Source organism: Heptranchias perlo, chromosome 3, assembly GCF_035084215.1.
Source record: "Heptranchias perlo isolate sHepPer1 chromosome 3, sHepPer1.hap1, whole genome shotgun sequence".
Classification (NCBI taxonomy): domain Eukaryota; kingdom Metazoa; phylum Chordata; class Chondrichthyes; order Hexanchiformes; family Hexanchidae; genus Heptranchias; species Heptranchias perlo.
This window is the reverse complement of record NC_090327.1, coordinates 84,771,714-84,798,028: the sequence shown is the minus strand read 5'-3', so window position 1 is coordinate 84,798,028 and position 26,315 is coordinate 84,771,714. Positions and strand designations below refer to the sequence as shown.

Here is a 26,315-nt window from a genome sequence, read left to right as displayed (position 1 = left end):
GGAAGATGTTGAGTGTTCAAGTTTTTGAGCAAGTACAGAGCCATGGAAGGGGGGGGGGGGGAAGAGGGAGGAAAGAACAAAAGAGAAGATCAATGATAGGGTAGAGGGCATGAGTGAGTAAATGACAAAAGGGATGATGGTGCAAGGCAAGGAGGGTAGTAATGGGATAGGTTAAGAAACAAAAGATTGATCAGGAGTAGCTGTAAATGGCAACAGCAGAACCATTACCAGCATTAGCTGGCTGAAAAAAATGGGAGCAGTGGTTATGATCTGAAGTTATTGAAATCAATGTCGAGTCCGGAAGGTTGTAAAGTGCCCAAACGAAAGATGAGGTGCTGTTCCTCGAGCTTACGTTGAGCTTCATCGGAACAGTGAAAGAGGCTGAGGACAGAGAGGTCGGAGTGGGAGTGGGAACGGGAATTAAAATGGCAAGCGACTGTCAGGTCAGGGTCACGCTTGAGGAGAGAGTGTAGGTGTTCAGCAAAGCGATCACCCAGTCTACGTTTGCTCTCTCCAATGTAGAGGAGACCGCATTGTGGGCAGCGGATACAGTATACAAAATTGAATGAAGTACAAATTAAACCGCTATTTCACCTGGAAGGAGTGTTTGGGGCCCTGGACGGTGGGAAGGGATGAGGTGAAGGGGCAGATGTTGCATCTCCTGTGCTCGCACAGGAAGGTGCCGTGGGGAGGAGAGCGGGTGTTGGAAGAGTGGACCAGGGGAGGGGAAAATGTATTTGGTGGTGGGATCGCGCTGAAATGGCGGAAGATGATATGTGGAGGCTGGTGGGGTGGAAGGTGAGGACAAGGAGGACCCCATCATGGTTCTGGGAGGGAAGGGGTGAAGGCCAAAGCGCAGGAAATAGGACGAACACGGTCGAGGGCCCCGTCAACTATAGTGGAGGGGAATCCTCAGTTGAGAAAAAAGGAAGACATAGAAATATAGAAAATAGGAGCAGGAGTAGGCCATTAGGTTTTATGTTTCAATGGGACCCAATCTCTCCTTATACGACAGTCCTGCCATCCCAGGAATCAGTCTAGTGAACCTCACTACACTCCCTCTATGGCAAGTATATCCTTTCTTTAGGTATGGAGACCAAAACTGCACACAATACTCCAGATGTGGTCTCACCAAGGCCCTGTATAACTGCAGTAAGACATCCTTGCTCCTATACTCATATCATCTTGCAATGAAGGCCAACATACCATTTGTCTTCCTAACTGCTTGCTGCACTTGCATGTTTGCTTTCAGTGACTGGTGTACAAGGACACCCAGGTCCCTTTGTACATCAAACATTTCCCAATCTATCACCATTTAAATAATACTCTGCCTTTCTGTTTTTCCTTCTGAAGTGGATAACTTCACATTTATCCACATTATACTGCATCTGCCATGTATTTGCCCACTCACTCAACTTGTCTAAATCGCCTTGAAGCCTCTATGCATCCTCCTCACAACCCCACCTAGTTTTGTGTCGTCAGCAAACTTGGAAATATTACATTTGGTTCCTCATCCAAATCATTGATATATATTGTGAATAGATGGGGCCCAAGCACTGATCCCTGCGGCACCCCACTAGTCACTGCCTGCCACCCTGAAAAAGACCCATTTATTCCTACTCTCTGTTTCCTGTCTGTTAACCAATTTTCAATCCATGCCAGTATATTAGCCCCAATCCCATGTACTTCAATTTTGCACACTAACCTCTTATCAAAGGCCTTCTGAAAATCCAAATAAACCACATCCACTGGTTCTCCCTTATCTATTCTGCCAATTACATTCTCAAAAAACTCATGTCGGTTTGTCAAACATGATTTCTCTTTCATAAATCCATGTTGACTTTGTCGAATCCCATTGATACTTTCTAAGTGTTCTGTTATCACATCCTTTATAATAGACTCTAGCATTTTCCCTACTACTGATGTTAGGCTAACCAGTCTGTAGTTCCCTGTTTTCTCTCACTCCTTTTTTAACAAAAAAAGTGGGGTTACATTTGCCACCCTCCAATCCACAGGAACTGTTTCATAATCTATAGAATTTTGGAAGATGACAACCAATGCACCCACTATTTCCATGGTTACCTCTTTTAGTACTCTGGGATGCAGATTATCAGGCCCTGGGGATTTATCGACATTCTGTCCCATTAATTTCTCCAGCACTATTAAGTTCCTTTAATTCCTCCTTTTACTAATACTAATTTCTCTTGGTCCTTTTTTGCTGAATTCTAAACTGCTCCCAATTCTCAGGCTTGCTACTTTTTCTGGCAAATTTATATGACTCCTCTTTGGATCTAATACTATCTTTAATTTCTTTTGTTAGCCATGGTTGGGCCGCATTTCCTTTTGTGTTCTTGCACCAGAAAGGAATGTATAACTGTTGAAATTCATGCATTCGTTCCTTAAATGTTATCCATTGCCTATCCACCGTCATGCCTTTCAATGAAGCTTCCCAATCTATCATAGCCAACTCACTCCTCATACCTTCGTAGTTTCCTTTGTTTAGATTTAGGACCCTAGTTTCGGATTGGACTACTTCACTTTCCATCTTAATGAAGAATTCTATCATGTTATGGTCACTCTTCCCCAAAGGACCCTGCACATCAAGATTATTAATTAACCTCTTTTCATGGCACAATGCCCAATCGATGATAGTCTGTTCCCTGGTTGGCTCCTCAATGTACTGGTCTAAAAAACCATCTTGGAAGCAGTGTTGCAGAAGATGGTATTGTCAGAACAGATGCGACCGAGACGGAGAAACCGGGAGAAGGAAATAGAATCATAGAAGTTTACAACATGGAAACAGGCCCTTCGGCCCAACATGTCCAAGTCACCCAGTTTATACCACTAAGCTAGTCCCAATTGCCTGCACTTGGCCCAATAGAATCATAGAAGTTTACAACTTCTTTACAGGAAGCAGGGTGGGTGGAAGTGTAATCAAGGTAGCCGTGGGAGTCGGTGGGCTTATAATAGCTATTGGTTAATAGCCTATCCCCAGAAATGGAGATAAAGAAGTCGAGGAAGGGAAGGGCAGAGTCAGAGATGGACCATGTGAAGGTGAGGGAAGGGTGGAAAATGGGGCTAGTGCAGGAAACAGGACCGATCCAATCATCAGTGTACTGGAAAAAGGCGAGGGAGGGGACCCAAGTGATCTCCAGTGGTGTTGCTCACCATCAGTCAGACAAGTCACTATTTTATGACAATAAGCAAGTTTATGCCATGAAGGGGACAACATGTGGGAGACTAGTTTACAGTGACTGAATAAATCAAATTTCATGCTTCGTAAAATGCATTCTGAGTGTATGATATTCCTTTATCAATATATTTATCTTTCATTGTTAATGCTGAACTACATAGCAAGGTGGTATGCAAAAATCACCAATTGGAGGCAGATATCTGTAGGCAGCAGTATTGAGGGGGGGGGGGGGGGGGGGAAGAGAATGGGATCTAGCAGCACGGGGGCATTCCTGGGCTTTGGTAAAGCTGTGGAATGTTCCTGGGGTTTGGCAGAACTGCACGGGCCGGGTGGGGGGGGGGGGGGGGGGGTCTTTGATCTGGCATCACTGTGTAGGGAGAACCTGAGGTTTGCGAAGACTGAGGTTTGACACAACGGAGGGTAGAATGTCAGGTTTGTCTCACTGGTGGATTCTTGGCATCTATCAGATGTAAGGAGAGGGCAAAGCATGGGCCTCTCAGCACTGATGGGGTGGGGGTGGGTGGAGAGAAGAGAAGAGAATCCTGTGTGTAGCAGCACTGGTTTGTGACCTTCTAAGGGATCCCTGTAAACTCGGAATTTGGTTAAATTGTTTACCTATTTTAAATGGTCAAAATAACAGGTGATATCAGGTTGTTTTGGCAACACAACACAGGTGATAATCAGGAGAGATGATTAGAAGCTGTTGGCTTCAAAAATTCAACAAATTGCTTTTTTGAAGAATTAACTCAATTACAACATGGAAAGACACCGTTTGAGTTTAATGTACTTCCTGAAGTTTATAAAATACAAAACAAAAGCTACAAGTGTGATCAGTAGTCTGGCCCACGTAGCTGGTTTCAGAAAAAGCCTTTTCACCTCCAAAATTAATGGAAGGGTCTGGGTGGTAGAGGGAGAAAAAAATACAATCCTTAGTGCTTTGTGGACCAGCTTATTGACCCACACACACAGTTTGAACTACTAAGTTTACCCTTCCTGTGACAGCCCCTTCCCATGTTTATAAGGGTCAGACTGACCTGGTTGCAAGCCAATCACCACAATTCTGGCTTTTGATTAGCTAAAAATTGACCTTACTACCCGTTATTTTATTTTTTTATAAGTTGTGCCCACCTCCAAAACTCAAGTTTCAAGCCAGAAGGAAGGAAAGGCAAAAGGAATTTTAAATTTTACTTTTTAAAAATGAGAAATCATATACAAGACAGACAGATCAGCTTAAGGGGAAATTTAAAAATGAAGCTTAAAGTAATTAAATACCATTATAATGGCTGCTAATCCACCATGGATTTTTTTTTACACAATGCATTGTTTTAATGTTCTTTGGCATTATTTCTTTCATCTTTCTGTAAAAACTTCCAAAAAATACAAATAGGACAGAGGGGAAAGAAGAAAGTGGGAGGAGAGGCAGGGAGACGAGAACTGAAGTGTTTATTTTGCTATCACCAGTGAAAATCCTACTTATGGCTTTTAAATCGTAGCTTTATTACTGTACAAAATTAGTATTTGTTCCAGCACTACAATGTTTCAGTTGAAAACTTACTAAAGCACCCAGCCCAGAGTGTCTGTTCTCTGGACCTACTGCATCAAAAATTAGTAGGTTGGGAAAATTAAAATAGAAAAATGTGGAAGACGACTTGGAAGATCAATAGGAGAATGGGGGAGGGAAGAGGAAATGAAAAGTATTATGTTCAAATAGAAGTAAACATCTTTTAAGTGCTCAGTTGCACAGGTTCACCATCACTGCCATAGAAGTAGTACAGACACAAACAGGTATTATTGAAATATTAGGGTTTTCTTCAGCTTCAAGAGGGCAATCTTTAAAAAAAAGATTCCCAATGGCCAAGGCCCTGGAGGCTTGGAGTTGCCAACAGTTAAAGATTAAAAACTGTAGAAAAGGCACTTACTGTATTAGAGTAGTCATGTCTGTCCCTTTAATACTTTTAGACAACTCACTGGGCCTCAAAGCCATGGTAAATAACAGTAATTTCAATTCTTCAAACCAGTGCAATTACTAAAATCCCATTTCCCCCAAAGTTAAAAGGAAAACTAATCGTTCTAATGGAGCATCTTACAATTATTGCCGCTCAATATAGAACTTTACACTTACCACATACTGGAAGAGAACATTTTTTTTTAACAAAAGCTAATTCAGTCACGTTTTGTGCATGTGATTAGCGTGTTTTCTTGAATGAGCTACCTGTGCACCTAAGTATTGTATCAAGAGATTTGACTAACATTGCTAAACTAATATCAACCAAACACAAACTTGCCAAATGGGCACTTCCAGCACCAAACTATACATAGTTTGTGGGGAATGGAAAAACTCAGGAAGGCAGAGTATTACATGCAACCGCCATCATCTATGACTAGGTTACCTGGACTTCTCCTTTAACAAAAATGGGAGTAGTAGGAATAACCTCTTTTATAATGCTAGACAAACACTATAATTTTGAACCTACACTAACCTAGTACTTTTTGCAATTATGGGTTAAACTGCAACAATATACCTAAACCATAAAATTACAGAAAGACTGTAGCACTTTAATGCTAGACAAAAAAAAATGCTTGTACTGAGCATGTGGAAAAATATGGCACTCTCACATACAAAAAGCACTAGCAACATAACAGTGAGCAGATACTTAATTTTAGAAACCTCCCACAAACTAGGGAGTTGCACGCACACACACACACGTATACACACATACATATACTGGGGGACCTAACCTTGAACTGAAGGTGAAGATCTACATTTTTCCCAGACCTTTATAATCCAGTTCATGCCTAATAAGTTCCCATTCGTAGGAAAAAGATGATTATTGCTGCTAACATCCCAGTGGATCAATGTCATCATCCAGTATGTTCTGACAAAACGAAGCGGTCGAAGATTAAAGAAGCTGATGATACTTGGAAAAATACTGCGTCACAAGTTTTTACATTGTGAGCAATCAGACTCCTTAATTTTCAGCCACATGATAATGTTTACATGGTGTCTGAACAAGTGATTCTGGTTGATGAGAAAATTTCCTGTCAGAAAAGGGCTGCCTAACCTGGAACTGGCTTCCTCGTCATTGGCTCATCTCCGGAATCATTGGAAAAACTAACTTGGTGGGTGACTGCACTGTCACAAATAATTGAGCATGTAAAACATGTTTGGACAAATAACCTGAGGTACACATGTGGCACCCAGAGGCACTGATGCATTGCTAATAGCTATGCAGCAAGGGTCTAATGACTGAATGCTGAAAATGTTGAGTCCCCAGTGAGTCCCAAATAAAATGTTACGGCATCTTCCTTTCATGCGCTATGCATATCCAACTTTTTCCTGTTTTTATTTTTAATACTACATATACATATACACAACCAGGCAGGCTCAACAAGACTGAAGAGCAATTCTACAAGTAACTAACCAACTCGAAACTTAACTTTTGCTGGAAGTTATCAGACATATAGGGGTAGAGGAATGCAGGCTTGGCTCATCTAAAACTATGGCCGACAGGGCCAATACTAAGTGATCAGAATGAGTTTTGCCTGGTCCACAAGTGCTTTCTGCATCAGGGCAAAAGAAACATCAACTCCAGGAAAATTGAGGCCATTCCACCCATCAAAGCAGAAGAAACAAGAGTCGAAGGCTCTAGGGATGAAAACATGTCAATCTCTCGCCACCTTCCTTTACAGAATATTTCTTCAGTCACTGTAGGATGGATCTTTTACTCATGAGGAATGGACAGCAACGTAAGTGAGGGCATGTCCACTTCTAGTGGCAGAGAAATATCTTCACCAGGTCAGATACCCGTGTCCCAAAACTGTAAATCATAATGGTTCTCTCTTTTCTACACCCTCTCTCACCTTGTTGTTGTAATGGACTGCTAAGATATTATCTGTCCAATTGCAGGCTGAATGGCAGAAAATATCTTTAACAGCCCAAAATTCCAAGTGATTAAAGTGCATGGCATGTACAAAGATCGACTTTCTTGGCACTTATCTGCCTTGCCTCATAGAATTAGATAGAATGTACGGCACAGAAACAAGTCACTCAGCCCAACTAGTCTATGCTGGTGTTTATACTCCAAAAGAGCCTCCTGCCACCCCTCTTCATCTAAGCCAATCAGCATAATCTTCTATTCCTTTCTCCCTCATGTGTTTATCTAGCTTCCCCTTAAATGCATCTATGCTATTCACCTCAACTATTCCTTGTGATAGCACTTTCCACATTCTAACCACTCTCTGGGTAAAGAGGTTTCTCCTGAATTCCCTATTGGATTTATTAGTGACTATCTTATATTTATGACCTCTAGTTTTGGTCTCTACCCCATCAAACCCTTTCATAATCAGAAAGACCTCTATCATTCAACATTGGGAGGGTGCAAGGAAGCTTCCTTACACAATACATTACTTACTGGCTCTAAACAAAACTAAGACTGCACCCAGATATTCCTATTTTTCTCCAAAATACCTTAGGCACAACAGCAGTAAACCAAAAAGGCATATCCAATGAAGTTAATGGAAAAGAAAATCAAGTGAGTTGCAAAACAAGGCAGCCTATTCACTATCACCTAGCGATAAAAGTTAAAATTACTCCCATTGTATTCTTTCCTTGTGCTAGAACCTAAGTCATTGCTCAAAGCCAGAGCACAAAGCTCCAAATTTTCTATGCATCAATGAAGCTGGGTCCAAGGGATGAACCCAGGGTACCAAGCTTCAGCTTGGAAGAGTGCGCCCGCCACCAGATGGACATTCTTTTTTGTTATCGACGGAAGCTATGTTCTGGTGATGTCGCTAATGGAACAAAAAACCCCACTGGACTGCCCAAGAATATCAAGTATTTATTCAATTTATAGGCATGATAAAGGCATGAAGATGTTACAAATCGAGACTCTGAACAGCAGATTTTGCCTGTTTAAAAATGACTAGAGTTTATAACAAAGAACCACTGGCCTCAGCCAAGCTTGCAAATGAAGAATTAACTGCAAGAGAAACAAATAATATTGATCAAAGTACAAGTAAGCAATTAAGAACTAAAATCTGTACTTGTCTTTCCTAAAGCCTGCTTAAAAAACTGCAGAAGTTAAATTAAAGTGAAGTGAAGCTAAGAACTTTTAGAAACTTCTCAAAACTAGCAATATTGCACAGATCTTGAGCCTGTACACAAGAGTGGGAATGTAAGAGAGAGAAAAAAAAAGCACAAACAGGGCTGGCCACGACATCAAAACAAAAATAAAAATGACTCCCCAGAACCAAATCAAAACTGGACAAGTTCTTGTTGATGCCTGAATTATGAAGATTGAAGTCGGCCTGTGCTTTTCTGGCATTGCCGAAATAGGATCTGGATTTTAAGTCATATTAGTCGGCTTTGGCAGTCTATTGATCTTGCTGAAAATTGTATGTTCTCAATTGATCGAGGAGAGCGAAAGCCCAAGTTATATGCCTCACACGAAAATGATCAACGCAGGCAACAGTTTACTCGTATTCAGATGCATGGCAACATTCTGTGCTCGGGATTGAACAATAGAATGCAGTTTCAGATTTGTCCCATCTACCAAAGTTTATCCACTACACTTGATATGTGACAACAGAGCCTACTTATGGTAAGTGACATTGCAGCCCATAATATACAACTAGAGTGTTTTTGTACAAATTACCAGGCTGTGCAACTTATACTGCAGATTTGCCATTCTTCATCAGCCCTCCGGATAAAAGATTGCTTAAACTGTTGTCAAGACCATTATTGAGGCCTGGATGACATATGCAACAAGCTGTTGGGAACCCCTAATCAACAGGGTTTGTCCAAGAGGGAGAGGGCCAAAAAAGGGTGAGAAGTGAGCAAATCATTGCAAGCCTTCTCAGACAAGGACACATGGTGTTTATCTTCAAGAAATTATTCTAGTGATATGACTGGCTGCAGTTCACAGCTAAGGGTAGTGTCCCCAATAACCATCTACAACAACTTGGTTTCATATAGTGCCTTTAACATGGAAAGGCACTCAACAGATACAAAAAGAAAAAACTTGGTCAAGTCAAAGTAGGAGACATTAAGAGGTGTGAGTTTTAAAGAGGATCTTAAAAAGGAGACGCAGGGGAGTTTAGGAAGGAAATTCCAGAACATGGGGCCCAGGTGGCGGATGGCATAGCCACCAACGGTGGGGCGAAGGGAGTGCTGAAGAAGCCAGTCAGAAAAACAGAGTATTCGAGGGGAGGAGGTTATAGCACTGGAGGAGGTTACAGAGAAAGAGATGGGCGAGGCCATGGAGGGATTTTAACATAAGGATGAGAATTTAAAATTTGAAGCACTGGGGGACTAAAAGCCGACGTAGGTCAGCAAGAACGGAGATGATAGGGGTACAGGACAGAACTGGGCAACAGAGTTTTGGGTGAACTGAAGTTTATGGAGGGTGCAGAATGGGAGGCCGGCCGGATGATCATCTGGAGGTGGCAAATGGACAAGTGCTTCAGCAGATGGACTGAGGTGGGGGCTATGTTTAAGGGAGGGGGAAATATGTGGTCTTTGGGATTAGAAGCTCAGCTTGGAGTTGCATAGGGCACCAAGGTTGTGAACAGTTTGGTTCAGCCTAAGACAGTGGCTAAGGAGAGGGATGGTCAGTGGTAAGGGTACAAAGTTTGTGGCAGAAGATGACGATAATGGCTTTGGTCTTCAAGGTTTAGCTGGAGGAAAATACAACTCAAAGACTGAATGTCAGACAAGCAGTTTGACCAGAGGCAAAGAAGGGGCTGGGCAAGGTGGCTGAGGTAGTGCTGAGTGTTGTCAGCATACACAGAGAAGCTGACCCTATGTCTGCAGATGATGTTGACAAGGGGCAGCATGTAGATGAGGCAGAGCAAGGAGCCAAGGATGGATTGCAAGTGTAACAGGGAGAGTGTTATTGGAAGTAAGTGTGACGCAGGAAGTGCACCCTATACACAAGATTTTGAATATATTATAGATTGTTTGATTTCTAACTGCTTGTTCTTATACCAAAAAAGAAATTTATCAGGCCCAAATATGTACATGTTGTTACAAAGAAAAACTGCCCTGCTGGCTACAGCACCTAAAAACGAAGTTGATATGGTTTGTTTTTTTTAATCCCCTGTTGACATGAACCATTTGACAGGACATAATAGAACAAAGGATGAGATGATAAGCTGTGTACCACCCAAAAGGATCCTGTTTCTCTGCAATAACTGTTCATTTTATACAAAACATGAACATTTATCCACAAAAAGGTAGATCAAAGTAATGATTTCAACTGTTCCACAATATTATGTTATTAGGAGAAAAATGAACAATTTCATGTCCATGCTTGGTAGAAAAGCTTAGAAGTGGTTACATTTCAAAATAAAACTGAGTTGCTCAAGTTTATCAAAAATTAGATTTGGTGCCTCATCTGATGGCTCAACTAATTAATGCAGCAATTAGTTGAGACATGTATTTCACATTTGATCCCCTCACTGTGCTTAGTTTGCTGATCACAGCTGGGGCATTATAGGTTAACAGGCTAGATACTATTCAGTTTTTCCTATCACTGTGGTTTTGTTAGAAGTTTATCTCGTGCAAAGTTCACCCATTTCAAAATGTTCCCAAATATAAATGGGCCATAAGTGTGAACAGATATGGTCAGGTTTGGTCAGCTACTGTTCAAACACCAGCATTAATTTGGGTTCCTTCTGAACTAAGCAAAGCTGATGGAAGTGTTAAGATTTCATATCATAAGTACAGTTATCCTCACTTTCTGAAATACACATACAGAAATAGAATGCTCCCATCATACTGCATTGGGAGGAAAGTCACCTGGTATAATTGCTCCAAGAAAATTGTACCTGTACAGTTAGGCAACCTTTACTCCATTCTGCAGTATACAGATCTTGGGTCCTTAGCTTTTTTGCGTAAAGGAAGGAACTTCCAACGGCAAGAATACTGAAACACAGTTCAATAACTAGAACCAAAGCCACACCAGGTCAGAAGAAAAACAAAAGGTATGCTGAGAGGGAGCTTTGTTATAGGTTTAATTTGTTTTAAGAAAGATCAAACCGACAAGTAAATAATCTAATTTTTTTTGATTTCTTCAAGCTCCATGAAGAAACAGGAGTAGAACAGAATCGTTCAAAATTGACAGGTTCTGGGGACTTAGCATTGTTGGGTTGGCTTGAAGCACAGCATGCCAACAAGCTAGTGTCTGGAGCCATCAAGACAATATCTAGTAAAAAGAATTCGTACTGCTCAAGGTTACTGGCTTATAAGCCAGTCTCTGGAGGAACCTGCTAGAATGCACTCCAACTTTCTTTGTTCTGACACAAGGAGATGTACTTACTTGGAAGTACCCAACTTCTCCATTGATTCACCCAATTTTGTTGCCAAAGTAAGCAAATTATTGCCAGATCAGGACAAAAGATTTTCTTTCAATCTATCTAAAAGCCTCATGCACTGTCCACACAACCAAGTACTACCTCCTTTCAACGGAAGAAATACAAACGGGACGTGCTTAACCACTGCTTCTGCTGTCCCCATCGCCTACATCAATCCAAACCAGTTGTCTGTGTAGGGATAGATGCACAAGCCTTGGTGCCTTAGAAGGTTGTTACAATCACCATTAAGAGCCAGGGCTAACAGACTAAATTGCAGTGTGTAGTACTTGTGTATCAATCCACCAACACTTATTAATGAAGGTACCTCGAAAAATTCTCCCAAATCAAATATCAAGTACACGTCCGTCAAAACAGTGACACCTAGACAGTCTCCTTTTTGTTTTGAACATTTATCCAAGATAAAGGCACCCCAAGGGAAGAAATTAACTGGAAGCCTACTACATTTTTTTTTTAAAAAGAGTAAACCTTCAAGTGTTTCCAGCCTAATGGAAACTTCCAGTAGCCATCAAGGAATCTTTGGAACTCAAAACATCTCTTGCCTGCACTTCATTTCAAATTTTTTAAAAAGCAAACTACTTGGGAGAATTGAAGTTCAAAAAATTCAATTCTTGTTTCACTCTTCGATGCACCCAAAAAGATTAGACATCACCTCGAAATGGAACCTCCTCCATTAGGTGGAAGCATGATAAAAGAGGCCTGCTGACCACCTTGGGAGAAACAGTTCGTTTCCAAAATAAATCCTAACTTGTTCCAAACAGACCATTTCTTGGCTGAAGGGGGCTTCTGGTCTTGCATTATGCATGCCATGGCAACATTTTAAAGGACAGATCTGGAATGGTTCTCAGGTTTTGTGAGGCTTTTTTAAGCTGATCATGGTCCCTAAATATGCTGTTCTGTAAAGTGGGATCCTCAAGCAGCCTTTTCTGTGGTTTCAACAGAAAATCACAAGATCATGCAAGTCATGGAAAGCAGCCTCGGACAATTTCTTGGGCAGATATATTAGCCCCTGTTCTAAGGCATCAATAGGTGATTGATGTAGCAGCTTAACCATCTTGGCAATGTTAATATACACCCTATTTCTGGCTATAGCAGGATAAGTGGTAACCATATTAACATGTGCAGGGGAATAGAGAATGTTTTTGAAACCCTATTCCTACAAATATAGACATTTACCATTGTATCTAGTAGACACCTTCTCCAATGGAACTGGAGCCGTGCCTTATTTCAGCATTGTCCAACAGAAATTGCTGACTAGCCAGGGGCATAGCTACAGCAACACTGTTTTAGCCATATGCACTAATTTTAGTGAAAAAATGCCTGAAAAAACAACTAAATGTACTTCACGTATATAATTATTCAACAAACATCTACCACCATTCAGTATGAAACTTTGCAGTCTTTCTCTTTCACCAAAGTTTAGGATTCTGGCATGAATTTATCAGACACAGCACTTCTCAGAAACTTCTAGGTTTTTGTCCAGCAGATGTGAGCAGTATTTTGACTTCATCAGAATGATTGTTTAGTGACTCACACCAGAATCCACCCCACCTACTCTTCATTCAGATCGCGGTTGGATGCGGCTTCCCTTTTGCCATACCGTGCCCTTTAAAAGCTGCTCTTCATCAGTTGTGCTTGCTTTCTTCTGCTGGCCTAAAGCAGTAATTCCGAATGATCGAGCTGACCACAATCGCAACTCATCTCTCCATACAATGCTGCTGGTGCTACCATGGTGCATTTTCAGCCATGTTACACACCACTTTAGTAGATTACCAATAAGCAGTAACCAAGGAAGCAAAGCACACAAATCAAGAAAAGGTTAAAGTACATACGCGTATGCCGTACGAATGAGTATTGAGATCACATGCCCAACAACGGTGTCTATTACTCATTTTTTATTTATCAAAAATAGAAGTAGCCATATCTGGATTCCCAATTAGCCACATGTGGTTAGTGGCTAATAAGAACAAAATAAGAGCAGGAGTAAGCCATTCGGTCCTTCAAGCCTGCTCCGCCATTCAGTATCATGGCTGATGATCTACCTCAACTCTACTTTCCTGCCCTGTCCTGTCCTGTCCCCATATCCCTTGATTCCCTTAGAGTCCAAAAATCTATCGATCTCAGTCTTGAATATACTCAACGACTGAGCATCCATAGCCTTTTGGGGTAGAGAATTTCAAAGATTCACAACCCTCAGTAAATAAATGTTTCCTCATCTCGGTCCGAAATGGCCAACTCCTTATCTTGAGACTGAACTAGTTCTAGACTCTCCAGCCAAGGGAAACAACCTCTCAGCATCTACCTTATCAAGCCCTCTAAGAATTTTATACATATCAATGAGATCACCTCTCATTCTTCTAACCTCCAGCACTGTTCCAAGAACAAATGAAATGAGGCAATGATGCAGCATGTGGCAGTGCAAACAGAAATACTTCTAAAAAGTGTGCAGGACACAACAATCTTGATATCCTCCAAATTTTAGGAGTCTATTTGGAACACTTTTTCTCCTGTATTTGTTTTTTGGAGTCAACATAGGCTATGTTATTTGGAGCCCTGCAAATATGCATCTTTGTTAACCCCATAGCATGTTATTGGACTCCAAAAGAGAAGCAATTGAACTCAACAAATGATATACCTGCTCAGTCTGCATCTTTTCCAGTGCTTATTCCTGAAGCTTCACAGAACTCTCGAAACAGGAACCCTTCCCCTGTCATTATCTGCCTCAGAGATAATGAGGAAATGTATTAAAAGTATCCATTTGCCTTGGTCACGCGACCCAAATCAAATCAGTACCCACACCAGTATTATTGCTAGGTACATTTAAGATATTATCTATACAATACAAGAAAACTGTATTACATCAATAAATTTTAATCTTGAGTGATATGCTTCTTACATAATCCTCTTAATTCATTACCTCAAATTACTCCCTCCATCACGTAACCACATATACTTCACCTTAGCATGACACAGCTCAAAGTCCTCTCTTTCTGGGCATAATCCAAATGCAGAAGGACAAAATCTACTATTGGATTATTTCATTATTTAAGACGACATACATTCAAATTAAGAGCAGGATTCGGCCATTCGGCCCCTCGAGCCTGCTCTGCCATTTGATAAGATCATGGCTGATCTGATTGTAACCTCAACCCTACTTTCCCATCTATCTCCTATAACCTTTGACTCCCTTGTTAATCAGGAATCTATCTAACTCAGCCTGAAAAATATTCAATGACCCTGCCTTCAACGCTCTCTGGGGAAGGGAGTTCCACAGACTCACTACCTGGAGAGAAAAAAATTCTCCTCATCTCCGTCTTAAATGGGAGACCCCTTATTTTTAAACTGTGGTCCCTAGTTCTAGTCTGTCCCACAAGGGGAAACATCCTCTCAGCATGTACCCCTTCAAGTCCCCTCAGGATATTATATGTTTCAGTAAGATCACCTCTCATTCTTCTAAACTCCAGTGTATACAGGCCCAACTTGTCCAACTTTTCCTCATAAGATAACCCCCTCATCCCAGGAATCAGTCGGGTGAACATTCTCTGAACCGCCTCTAAAGCAATTATGTCCTTTCTTAAATAAGGAGACCAAAGCTGCACACAGTATTCTAGATGTGGTCTCACCAATGTCCCCTACAATTGTAGCAAAACATCTCTACTTTTATATTCCATTCCCCTTGCAATAAATGACAACATTCCATTTGCCTTCCTAATCACTTGCTGTACCTGCATACTAACTTCTTGTGATTCATGTATTAGGACACCCAGATCCCTCTGCACCTCAGAGCTCTGCAATCTCTCTCCATTTAAATATACTGCTTTTCTATTCCTCCTGCCAAAGTGGACAAGTTCACATTTTCCCACTTAATTCTCCATCTGCCAATTTTTTTCCCCCACTCACTTATCCTATCTATATTCCTTTGCAGACTCCTTATGTCCTCGTCACAACTTACTTTACTACCTAACTTTGTGTGATCAGCAAATTTAGCAACCATACATTCGGTCCCTTCATCCAAGTCATTGATACAGATTGTAAATAGTTGAGGCCCCAGCACTGATCCCTGTGGCACTCCACTCGTTACATCTTGCCAACCTGAAAATGACCCACTTATGCTTACTTTCTGTTTCCTGTTAGCTAACCAATCCTTTATCCATGTTAATATATTACCTCCCACACCATGAGCTCTTATTTTGTGTAGTAGCCTTTGATGTGGCACCTTGTCAAAAGCCTTCTGGAAATTCAAGTACACCACATCCAGATGATCCCCTTTATCCATGTTGCTTGTTACTTCCTCAAAGAACTCTAATAAATTAGACACATTTGGAAAATTTTACATGACAACATGTACAGTTTACAGAAATCCTAGTGCCAACATTTCTGTACCAGTAAGAAATTGAGTTTAACACACTACTGCTTGTGTTAGTGCAGTGACAACTGGGAGCTGGGCAGACGCCCTCCTACTGAGACTTTCAATCGCCAAGGACACAACACTGAAGGGGTCTTTTAGAGAGTTCCTTAACTAACTTGGTCTTTCTTTTGCCAGAAGCATGTTGATGTCCAATGGTTCATCCTATGTCTTGCACCGTTCTGTTTGGTCTGTGTCATTCAACTCAAACTAATATCTGTTCCAGGAGCAAGGAGAGAGATTTGGGTGGTTAATTACAATAATGCCTATTGGTGATCTAAATAGTTGACAGTGACCAACTCTAGTCAACAGCAAGCCAATGGCCAAACCCAAAAGTTGGCCCAATTTGTGACCAATTGTGTGGGACAAAGAGTATTTGCCCCCATTACTTGGCCACACAACTCAATCAGTACATCTTCTGTTTGGAGTAGGGGAAGAGGGAACCAACCTTGTAGACAATCTCCACACATCCTTTATTCTCTACGTGACCTAGGAGAATTCCGTTCTTAAAAAGAAGTTTTAAACAGGCTTCATAACAAATTAACTTATTGGGAAAACAGTGAGGTTTTATTTTGCATCACTTTCTAGTCGGTAGTAATTAAGAAATTGCATAGTGGCAAATAAGTCCTTTCAACAATTCACATAGGTGTATATTTGTCAAAGTTGTCAATTTGTGTCACAAGTCACACTTGTGTCAAAGTTAATATTAATACTGTTGATGTGATGAAGATCACAAATAGTGTGACATAACCAAGTTATGTGCATGATTATGGAGGATCTTGGCTTATTTTTGCATTAGCTAGATAATCTGAAAAGAACTGATGATATGATTGCTTTATTCAGTGGCAAATGACAGACTGAAGAAAATTAGAATAAACCATCTTTTTAAACCACACCTTTTCCTTCCCTGTTAATATGATCCTAGGCAAGAATACCAACTCTCCACTGCTCGTTTCATCAATGAATGTTATCATGCAACCATCTCACTCAGGTAGATACAAGTTCAACAGCTGATACAGAATACCAATGTACACAGAAGGGACAAAGGATAGATCCATTATTTCTTAAACAAGTGTTGATTTGGTGTCATTTCTAATGTATGCATCCAATTACTCTAAGGATAGAAAGGATATTATTAAACTAGAAAGAGTGCAGAAAAGATTTACTAGGATGCTACCGGCACTTGATGGTTTGACTTATAGGGAGAGGTTGGATAGACGGAGACTTTTTTCCCTGGAGAGTAGGAGGTTTAGGGGTGATCTTAAAGAAGTCTATAAAATAATGAGGGGCATAGATAAGGTAGATAGTCAAAATCTTTTCCCAAAGGTAGGGGAGTCTATAACGAGGGGGCATAGATTTAAGGTGAGAGGGGAGAGATACAAAAGGGTCCAGAGGGGCAATTTTTTTTACTCAAAGGGTGGTGAATGTCTGGAACGAGCTGCCAGAGGCAGTAGTAGAGGCGGGAACAATTTTGTCTTTTAAAAAGCATTTGGACAGTTACATGGGTAAGATGGGTATAGAGGGATATGGGCCAAGTGCAGGCAATTGGGACTAGCTTAGTGGTATAAACTGGGCGACATGGACATGTTGGGCCGAAGGGCCTGTTTCCAAGTTGTAAACTTCGATGATTCTATGATTATTAGCATTTTGGAAGCTTCAATTTAAAAAAAAATTCAGCAGACATTGATATACATGTTACCATATCTAGCGCAGAACTATATTAGTGCAAGTAGAAATGCATCCTCAACACCACTATGAAGCATTTTTTGTTTTCCTGAATTTCTAGCATGTTTCCCAGTTTTCCAAAGCATAGAGGCCAACTTCCCAGCAATCTTTCACTTAACAAATTAACCCATTACTGCATTGTTAAATGGGGTGTTCAGTAAAATCATTTGAATTGTTGAGGTTAATACAAATGCAACATGCAAACAGTACCGTGGGAGACCTTCTCGCAGAAATATTCTCTATTAATTTTGATCGTCAAATTGAAAATGCTCTGATAGAACGGATATTCATGAAGGCAAAGGGGTTTCATGGAAAACACGTTGCTGCAGAAATTTTTAATATACAAGGTGCATGGATGATACAGAAACATTAAAATTACATCTTTACAACAATTTTGTACGAATACAACAAACATAAAACTGGATAAATAACTAAGTGTGCAAGGCAGCAAGAAGAAATCAAATGTTAGGCTTAATTTTACTTTCTACTTGTTTTAAAAAGGGAGAAAATAATTCACTCTGGATTATACAAATTTAATTAACTTCCATTTTGGAAAAAAAACAGCTGCAGTTAATTTTCCTTCTTTGACAAATCCCTTGCAGATATTATTCCAATCTGTAATCATTTGGATTAAATTGGTTTAAATGTCTTGAATCAACCGTTAAGATGTTCCCATATTTATTAATCAAAATATACAACACCACCTGCACATTCCCCTCCAAGTCACACACCATCCTGACTTGGAAATATATCACCATTCCTTCATCGTCACTGGGTCAAAATCCTGGAACTCCCTACCTAACAGCACTGTGGGAGAATCTTCACCACACAGATTGCAGCAGTTCAAGAAGGCAGCTCACCACCACCTTCTCAAGGGCAATTAGGGATGGGCAATAAATGCCGGCCTTGCCAGCGACGCCCACGTCCCATGAACGAATGAATGAATGAATAAATAAATAAATAAATAAAGTCATTGAAAAGTATTTCTGTGGTTCCTAGCGTCTATTTCATTAAATGAACGGATTAATACTTACCAAGCCTACATTCTAAACTACTACTTTCTACTCTGTTCTATTTGACCCTAATGGTACATATGTACCTCTAGCGTGGCTGAACTAACAGTGAACTAAATCCAAATACAATTTAATCAAGCATATTCATTAGATAAATCTTATTCAGCAATAGATTAAAATTTTAAAATATGGAGTTTTACATTTTAATACCTGACACTTTTGAGTAAAATACACTAGAGGCAGGGTCTTTAGGTATACTTATTTTAAAAAGGAAAGATGCCAGTTTCCAGCAAATACGTTTATCAAGTAACATTCTAATTTTTGCTCCTAGGATTCAACGGTTATATACTCAACATGGAATGGGGAATCCACAGGTCCAGGTGAACACAACTATTGAGTCAAGAATTTTCATCTCCATTTTGATAAATTCCCCAGTATTTCTGGTCACTCATGTGCACAAATAATCAATTCTAGGCCTTGAACCACTAGAATGTGGCCCCCAATCTCCAATCTCTGAATTCAAACAAAAATATTATAAAATACTGGACTAACTGGGCTGCAAGTCTAGGTCTTTGGTATTTTGATCTATCCATAACTACAGAGCTACATTTAAACTATCTTACAAGTTTAAATTACATGGGTGCTGTATTCCTGGAGTTAAAGCATTCTCCCACTAACTTCCTGCAGTACCATCCCACTTTTCCTTGTAAGTAATTCTCAGTTATATCTAAATAAGAGACTTAACCATATAATGTCACAGTGTGGGCAACGTAACAGCACTACGTGGACAAATTAAAAAGGTCACCCTTGAAGTGCCTACCCATTATAATAAGTAGTTCAAACCTTCCCCTTACCCTATTTTTTTTTTAAATGGAGGGCTGAACCCTAGATGGTCCGAGAACCATGTGAGCTCAACTATTCAAAGGCTGGCTAGCTGTATCCAAACCATCGTAATCCAACAGCACATGATGCTGCCTTTAATTTTAATCTGAACAAACTTGCTAATAGGCAGCTTTTAAGCATGCATTTCCCTATCCTTAGTGCTTACTGTTGCATGGGTCTGTTGGATGCTAATTGTTTAGATGTTTTTCAGTACATCATGGAGTTTTACTTGGGGCTGGTGTACTTGGTCACCGCCAGTGTCCTTTCAGACACTGCATGCTTAACCAGCTTCCCGGGCAGCAGTAGGCGCACAGCAGTCTGGATCTCACTGGAACTGATAGCCAAGCACTTCTTGTAATCACAGAATGGTTACAGCACAGAAGGCCATTCGGCTCACCGTGCCTGTGCTGGCTTTTTGTAAGAGCAATCCAGTTAATCCCATTCCCTCACTCTTTCCCTGTAGCCCTCCAAATTTTTTTCCTTCAAGTATTTATTCAATTCCTTTTTGAAAGCCATGATTGAATCTGCTTCCACCACCCTTTCAGGCTGCACATTCCAGATCATAACTACTCGCTGAGTAAAAAAGTTTCTCCTCATGTCACCTTTGGCTCTTTTGCCAATCACCTTAAATCTGTGTCCTCTGGTTCTCAACTCTTGCGCCAATGGGAACAGTTTCTCTTTATTTATCTAAACTTGTCATGATTTTGAACACCTCTACCAAGTCTCTTCTTAACCTTCTCTGCTCTAAAGGAGAACAATCCCAGCTTCTCCAATCTACCCACATAACCGAAATCACTCATCCCTGGAACAGTTTGAGTGAATCTTTTCTGCACCCTCTCTGAGGCCTTCACATCCTCCCTAAAGTGCAGTGCCCAGAATTGGACACAATACTCCAGTTGTAACCAAACCAGTGTTTTATAAAGATTCACCGTAACTCCCTTGCTTTTGTACCCTATGCCTCTATTTCTGAACCTCAGGATGCCATATGCTTTTTTAACCGCTTTCTCAACTTGCCCTGCCACCTTCAACGATTTGTGCACATATACCCCCAGGTCTCTCAATTCCTGCACCCCCTTTAGAATTGTACTATTTAGTTTATATTGCCTCTCCTCAATCTTCCTGCCAAAATTTATCACTTCACACTTCTCCGCATTAAATTTCATCTGCCACGTGTCCGCCCATTCTACCAGCCCGTCTATGTCCTCTTGAAGTCTATTACTATCCTCCTCACTGTTTAATACACTTCCAAATTTTATGTCATCTGCAAATTTTGGGCCAGGCAAGAAGCCTCACCATGATGCGCTCAAAAATATCATTCACAAACAAATTCAGCTGTGTGAAACTAGTTGTAATTTGTCATGCAACTCTCAAGTACAGAACAAACGCAAGAAAATTTAATGTAACCAGTGGGAAATGGAATTGATCTTGGTCCAAGCAAGAGCGGGCAGTATTGTAATTAACACATTAATACAGGTACTTAGTGACTCAAGCATGCTTGCTAATGCATGCTCAGGGTTACAGGACTTGGCACTCAGGTCTAGGATTAATCACTTATTTCACAAGAGTGCAAAGTATCTTTTTGTTTCAACCAAGCAAATATTTACATACATGAAAAAGTGTGCTGGGAACAATAATCCAACCCTTTGTATACTTCTAAAAAAAAAAATTCCAAAAAGCATTCCTTAGTTTCTGCAGGGATGCAATCTCTCAGGTCTATAAGACTCTCCAAGACCATGCTTTAGCTGTGGGCCATCTGCTTCCAGGCCACGACTAACAACATTTTAAGCTAACCACTAGATGGGCCCAGCCTCCACTCAGCTCCCCAGATTAAAAGCTCAACTAAACAGGGAATCAAATCTGCATCCTTGCACTTTGTTCTTGCTCTATGTTTGTGCTACACCAGGTTACCCTTTAAGTTTTAAGTGCTTCCAGGAACAGAATTATTGGTTAGGGCAGCTTGAAATCTGGCTATCAATAGTCTGCTTTACAGCTTTAGATAAAGCAAAGCAGATCAAATGAAGAGCAGTAATTTATTTATTTTAAAAAGGACCAGCTGGCCTTGCAGATTCTTTAAAAATAAAATCACGATCGTAACAATATGAAATCATACCTTTGGTGTAACTCAGCAGTGAAACACAGACAATTAGTGCCATTTATAAAGTTGATGAAAGCAGGTATTAGAGATACTTGCCTCCCAGATTCTTGTAATTATTTTACTGAACTTTTGAATTGTCACAAAACAAATAGGAACTCACGAACTGTCCTCAGACATCAGTACTTTGGTTCTGGTGGACCCCCTAATTTCACCCGTGTCTGTTTGGCACAGGATTAAATAGAAAATAATAGATCGCTGGTAACAACTATAAAGGCAGTAATCATTTCCATCTACATATTTCGTACAATAAACAACATGGGCTTCATTACAGCAATTTCATTGTTTTAGGTTCTTCAGTCAGCTTGAGTGGACAATGGAGCCGATGTGCTATGATTACTCTGAAATATTAATCCATTTTATTCCTATTTAATCTTTTCCCTGCTATTTCCTGCTTGATCCTCATCTTCTAAAGCAGGAATATAGTTCAACATCCAGTGGTTGGTTTCTGGTTTACTCTCTGGCTCCTCACACAAATGTTCGACTGTGGGGTAATCACAGCTAACCTGATCCTGTCCTTGCCCAACATCTACGTGTGCATACTTCCAGCAAGGGTCTCAAGTGATCAGGGATAGGCCAATTCTGCCAAGATCGGGAATCAAATCCGGGAGTTTTCTCGTTTGTACAGCTCAGTCCAAAACACCTAACATTGTTAACTCCAACCAATAAGACCCCGAGACCTAGTTGAAGATGCGTCAATTTCCATACCTAGAATCAGAAATACAGCAATGGTGATGGGCCTGACCAGAAAGCCCATCACACATGGTAAATCTGTTTTTTTTTAAAAATAGAATTTAACAACACTGCATAGTCAGGAATAAGTTTACTGAATGGTCGAATCATTTGAGTATTAATTTCTAGCATTTTCTATGTTTTTCTGAAGTCCAAAATTTGCAACTTTATAAAATGGAATAGGTTACAAGGATTATTTCATATTTTCCACCTGGTTTCTAACAATGGTATCAGTTACATAAATTGGAAATTTGGTGAAGTTCCTTAACATTATTAGTTGGGAATATTTGTTAGCTGTTGCAGGCCTCCAAATTTTAACAATTTCTCCAATTTAATTTCATGCAACAGTAATCCCTAGGGTATCAACTGCATTTCAGTCACCATGTATGCTGTCCTTAACTGTTTCAGCTCATGTTCTAATACTGATCTGCTTCATAAATCCTGGCTCAAATACTCTACCACCATAAGGGTAGCAGTTGCAATTCATAAAAATCAGATGTAATCCAGATCTCCCACTGCAGATCCCAACAGATGATTCAAAAAAGTGTAATTGGACTGGGGAACGAATTTGTTTATCAATGAGATCCACGTAAAAGTCAATGCACCATAAGATATACCTATGCACTATTAAATATAGCACTGGCTGTTGTGCAAGTAAGCAATTTTAATGATAATTTTAGATCTCTGCTACCAGCCTCAAATTTAAGACAAGAAATAACCACAGGTCCTAAACTTTCTAAGTTAAGATCTACCAGAAACTTGGACTAAGAAAGCAGTAGAAAATTTTGATTGGAGTAAATAAGCAGTTACATCTTGAGTAGGAACTAAATTTAGCTCTCCAAGGAGGAGTTATGAGAGCTGGTGCTTATGAGCTGAGAGCATTTAACTACCAGATTGCCTTTAATTTCCAGGTCTGCATTAGTAAAACGCCAATTTAACTTGAAAGCCATTTAAAAGGGAATCTTCAAATATTACATTTAATCTAACTGTCCCACACAGGCAATGAATCCAGTCATCAGTGATACAATTATCAAATACACAGAAAACCCATCTAAAATCTTATTCTTCAGAGCTTGAACAAATATTAACAGTAAACAAGTACATCAAATCTTTAATGAAAACTAATTCATACCCCTCTTGCCTATACCAAACTTAAGGGCTCAGCTTACTTTATCCACTCTTCAAAAGCTGCAGTCTGCACCTGACGATTCAGTTTATTTTTTTTTACATTAAAATAGATTTGTTCAGTAATTTTAATTGAGGAACATAAGCAATACAGCAAATTGGGAATTTGTTGCTTAAAAAAATTCAAATTTCAAATGAAGTGACTGTGAATTAAGAGGAAATGATTGCACTAACAAATCTGAACAGAACACAAACTGGCATAAGCCAATCTAGGCTGTGACTATATGGTCACAAATCCTGGCAAAAACAATTATGCCCATCATTTCAGTGTTTATCATAGTGCTATGAAATCAATGCAAAAATAGCTCACAAATATGATAGCTCCCCTCAAATTGAGCCAGTTTGCACTTTAAAAACTTGTGCCCATAGTATTGATGGCAGAAGCAGAAATAAAAAGACAACATATGGTTATTATATAATTATTATAAAACCAACTAAAGGGTTTTAGATTTGACAACAGAAAATTGAATGAAGTCTAGCCAGGTCAGTTCCATTTAGAATGAACTGAATGGACACTATGTATTAAGGAAAACAAGTTTTTTAAAAAAGATAATCTTGTAACGTTATACAAAAACTCACTGGGAAACCAATGGATCCCAAAAACAAAAAAAGCTAGCACTTTGTTTGAAAAGCCTAGTTAAGAGCCTCTCTCGGGAATATAACTTCCTTAAAAAACACTGCCAGGCAGCCTCAAAAAAATGCACACAGCTTCAGTGACTAGATGGTACATTTAAAAGGTAAACACATAATACACACAGCTTTGAAATTCAAATGACACTACATCGAAGACAGCTGGTTTATGGACTTTCTGGTGTATTTACCCAGTTCTATTTTGAAGGGCCTAAGTCTTGAAGAGTATTTGGCAATCCCCTTGTTAAAATATCAAACAGCTCAATTTGAGTTAAATTTTAAAACCCTGAGTTAACAATACTTATCCAGCTGTCTTGGGGAATGCTTCATACATGTGTATTGTGAAAATACTGGCAAAAACTCTTTTGAACCTGCCTTATCTATGTTGTATTTTCATCCAAAGCTTGCAACAGGCTCCGTCCATTCACATGATGTGAAATAGAATTCAACACAACAGCAAGACAACAATCTTTAATTACAAGTTTTATAATAAATTATAACAGATGAATCCCTTGATTCTGTTACAATCTTTTAACATATTCCCAGCTATGTTATTTATATACATCATGCTCCTATTCCATATTCCATCCTGACAGACGTCATCTTGAAATAGATCCAGTCAGCACACGGAGCTGACTCCTATGCATCTAACAGAAAATTTCCTGTGAAACTTCATCCTGATTATACTCTTACATATGATGCTGCAAAAATAAACATTTACGAGAAAGAGGAAAAATGAATGAAGAGGAAAAATAGACAGATATATAAGTAAATGAGTGACAATGGGCTCATCTGGGACAGATGCAATTACAGTAATTTGAGACAGACTGTTCTTCTAGACTGGTACAATACCTTTCACAAGGCAGCTGTGCCTTTTCAAATTACCCTCTCCATTTGGGAGCTGTAAAAAAGGCATGTTACAGCAAGAGGCATGTTATAAAGAGGGTTTTATATGATTTGCCTATTAGTATTAAAGATCCTAGTTTGTTTTGTTACAGAACATTATAATTTTTTAAGCCTTCCAATTGTCAGCTACTGCATTGCTGCCCTTAATTTGTACAACCGAGTTATGATTTCATATGAACTCTCTTAGCACAATGAATTACTGCTATAACCTATGTTGAAGTGGACTTGGTATCATTGAAATCCAGATTTAAAAACAGTTAAAATAACATCAGTTTATTTTAATCTGGATTTGAATTAGACCAAGTTCACTCCAATTTACATCACATATAAATAGGTTATAGCAGCAGGAATGATAATGTGTTGTGACAGACCCATATCTGAAACTTGCATTTTTAAAACCCTCCAGATATTAACTGGTATTGAAATTCATCTCTCTCCATTATCCTAATTCAACTTCAAAGTGAAACTAATGCATCAGCCATTGGGGTAGTTCTGGAAATTGTGTGCTAGATAATTTACAGCTGTCTTGACAATGCACTGCAAAAAGACATTAACAATGTCTGATGGTTTCACGATCAAAATATAGTGAGCTCAGGCCAATGTCAGTGGTGGTCACACTTAGTAGGTTTAATTCAGAACCTGTGAACAAATTGCAGAACCATATCTATAATTAAGTTTTACTCCCTTTAAGATTAAAATGGATTAGTTTGACACTGACCCAAACTGTAATTCCCCAACAAAGTTTGCACAGCTTTGAAAACAGCATTTTGCAAAATCATGTCAAAGGGTTTATATCTGAAGCATTAACTTGTTTGTTCTCTACAAATGCCAGCATTTTCAGTTTTTGTTTGATTTCTAGCATCTACTTTTTTTCTTTTTCAAAATCCTATTGTTAATACCACATCTTAAGAGTTTTAAAGTGTAAACTGCATATAAGCAACAGCTTAACCTCACAAAAATGGAGAACGACTCCTTTTGATTCAAAAGTTGAGTGGATTTTAATTTCCCTAGTCAAAAAACTACATGAACTAATTCACGTTATTACAGGCTGCAATACTGCATCAAATTAAATTCTCTTATAGCAAGGCGGGGGGCAAAAAAATTTACTGAACAAAAAAAAAG

General features: G+C 39.6%; 1 protein-coding gene across 1 annotated transcript in view; it reads right to left on the bottom strand.

Moving 5' to 3' along the window:
• Nucleotides 1–26,315, bottom strand: part of zbtb10 (zinc finger and BTB domain containing 10) — a 66,402-nt gene that overhangs the window by 38,433 nt on the left and 1,654 nt on the right. The window lies entirely within an intron of this gene.